We start from the raw sequence: 2500 nt of genomic DNA on the forward strand, positions 1-2500 counted from the left end.
AGAAAAGAAAGTTTTGGCAGTATAAAATTACCTACTGCTCCTGGTATTCCCAGGTCGTCTCCCATCCAAGTACTAACCAGGCCCAACACTGCATAGCTTCCAAGATCAAATGATATTGGGCATGTCCAGTGTGGTTTGGCTGTAGGTTTCCAAAACCATTAACTTTAGACCTCTATTACTTCTTAACTCAAGTAAATTCATTGATTAGTTGAAAAAATTAAATGTAAAATGTAATAGAAAAGAATGTTATGGCAGTATAAAATTACCTACAGCACCTGGTATTCCCAGGTGGTCTCCCATCTAAGTACTAAGCAGGCCCAACACTGCATAGCTTCCAAGATCAAACGAGATTGGGCATGTCCAGTGTGGTTTGGCTGTAGGTGCTCAAAAGCATTAACTTTTGACCTCTATTACTTCTTAACTCAAGTAAATTCATTGATAAGTTGAAAAAATCAAATGTAAAATGTAATAGAATAGACTGTTATGGCAGTATAAAATTACCTACAGCAACTGGGATTCCTAGGTGGTTTCCCATCCAAGTACTAACCAGGCCCAACACTGCATAGCTTCCAAGATCAGACGAGATTGGGCATGTCCAGTGTGGTTTGGCTGTAGGTGCTCAAAAACATTAACTTTAGACCTCTTTTACTTCTTAACTCAAGTAAATTCAATGATAAGTTGAAAAATGAAATGTAAAATGTAATAGAAAAGAAAGTTTTGGCAGTATAAAATTACCTACAGCTCCTGGTATTCCCAGGTGGTCTCCCATCCAAGTACTAACCAGGCCCAACACTGCATAGCTTCCAAGATCAGACGAGATTGGGCATGTCCAGTGTGGTTTGGCTGTAGGTGCCCAAAACCATTAACTTAAGACCTCTATTACTTCTTAACTCAAGTAAATTCATTGATAAGTTGAAAAAATTAAATGTAAAATGTAATAGAAAAGAATGTTATGGCAGTATAAAATTACCTACAGCACCTGGTATTCCCAGGTGGTCTCCCATCCAAGTACTAACCAGGCCCAACACTGCATAGCTTCCAAGATCAAACAAGATTGGGCATGTCCAGTGTGGTTTGGCAGTAGGTGCTCAAAAACATTAACTTTAGACCTCTTTTACTTCTTAACTCAAGTAAATTCATTGATAAGTTGAAAAAATTAAATGTAAAATGTAATAGAAAAGAATGTTTTGGCTGTATAAAATTTCCTACAGCAACTGGTATTCTCAGGTGGTCTCCCATCCAAGTACAAACCAGGCCCAACACAGCAAAGACTACAAGATCAGACGAGATTGGGCATGTCCAGTGTGGTTTGGCAGTAGGTGCTCAAAAGCATTAAATTTAGACCTCTATTACTTCTTAACTCAAGTAAATTCATTGATAAGTTGAAAAAATTAAATGTAAAATGTAATAGAAAAGAATGTTATGGCAGTATAAAATTACCTACAGCACCTGGTATTCCCAGGTGGTTTCCCATCCAAGTACTAACCAGGCCCAACACTGCATAGCTTCCAAGATCAGACGAGATTGGGCATGTCCAGTGTGGTTTGACTGTAGGTGCTCAAAAACATTAACTTTAGACCTCTTTTACTTCTTAACTCAAGAAAATTCATTGATAAGTTGAAAAAATGTAATGTAAAATGTAATAGAAAAGAATGTAATGGCTATATAAAATTACCTACAGCACCTGGTATTCCCAGGTGGTCTCCCCTCCAAGTACTAACCAGGCCCAACAATGCATAGCTTCCAAGATCAGACGAGATTGGGCATGTCCAGTGTGGTTTGGCTGTAGGTGCTCAAAAGCATTAACTTTAGACCTCTATTACTTCTTAACTCAAGTAAATTCATTGATAAGTTGAAAAAATTAAATGTAAAATGTAGTAGAAAAGACTGTTATGGCAGTATAAAATTACCTACAGCACCTGGGATTCCTAGGTGGTCTCTAATCCAAGTACTAACCTGGCCCAACACTGCATAGCTTCCAAGATCAGACGAGATTGGGCATGTCCAGTGTGGTTTGGCTGTAGGTGCTCAAAAACATTAACTTTAGACCTCTTTTACTTCTTAACTCAAGTAAATTCAATGATAAGTTGAAAAATGAAATGTAAAATGTAATGGAAAAAAATGTTATGGCAGTATAAAATTACCTACAGCACCTGGTATTCCCAGGTGGTCTCCCATTCAAGTACTAACCAGGCCCAACACTGCATAACTTCCAAAATCAGATGATATTGGGCATGTCCAGTGTGGTTTGGCTGTAGGTGCTCAAAAACATTAATTTTAGACCTCTATTACTTCTTAACTCAAGTAAATTCATTGATAAGTTGAAAAAATTAAATGTAAAATGTAATAGAAAAGAATGTTATGGCAGTATAAAATTACCTACAGCACCTGGTATTCCCAGGTGGTCTCCCATCCAAGTACTAACCAGGCCCAACACTGCATAGCTTCCAAGATCAGATGAGATTGGGCATGTCCTGTGTGGTTTGGCTGTAGGTGCTCA

General features: G+C 38.0%; 10 pseudogenes; all 10 read right to left on the reverse strand.

Annotated features, from left to right (window-relative positions):
- Positions 1–28: 28 nt before the first annotated feature.
- Positions 29–147, reverse strand: LOC148439198 (5S ribosomal RNA; annotated as a pseudogene).
- A 116-nt stretch (positions 148–263) lies between these two features.
- Positions 264–382, reverse strand: LOC148439199 (5S ribosomal RNA; annotated as a pseudogene).
- A 116-nt stretch (positions 383–498) lies between these two features.
- On the reverse strand, positions 499–617 carry LOC148439200 (5S ribosomal RNA; annotated as a pseudogene).
- Positions 618–732: 115 nt separating this feature from the next.
- Positions 733–851, reverse strand: LOC148439201 (5S ribosomal RNA; annotated as a pseudogene).
- A 116-nt stretch (positions 852–967) lies between these two features.
- Positions 968–1086, reverse strand: LOC148439202 (5S ribosomal RNA; annotated as a pseudogene).
- Positions 1087–1437: 351 nt separating this feature from the next.
- On the reverse strand, positions 1438–1556 carry LOC148439203 (5S ribosomal RNA; annotated as a pseudogene).
- Positions 1557–1672: 116 nt separating this feature from the next.
- On the reverse strand, positions 1673–1791 carry LOC148439204 (5S ribosomal RNA; annotated as a pseudogene).
- A 116-nt stretch (positions 1792–1907) lies between these two features.
- On the reverse strand, positions 1908–2026 carry LOC148439205 (5S ribosomal RNA; annotated as a pseudogene).
- Positions 2027–2141: 115 nt separating this feature from the next.
- On the reverse strand, positions 2142–2260 carry LOC148439206 (5S ribosomal RNA; annotated as a pseudogene).
- A 116-nt stretch (positions 2261–2376) lies between these two features.
- LOC148439207 (5S ribosomal RNA) lies at positions 2377–2495 on the reverse strand (annotated as a pseudogene).
- Between the last annotated feature and the right edge of the window lie 5 nt (positions 2496–2500).

Source organism: Taudactylus pleione, unplaced genomic scaffold (assembly GCF_031769625.1).
Source record: "Taudactylus pleione unplaced genomic scaffold, aTauple2 ptg001778l, whole genome shotgun sequence".
In the NCBI taxonomy this organism is placed as follows: Eukaryota; Metazoa; Chordata; class Amphibia; order Anura; family Myobatrachidae; genus Taudactylus; species Taudactylus pleione.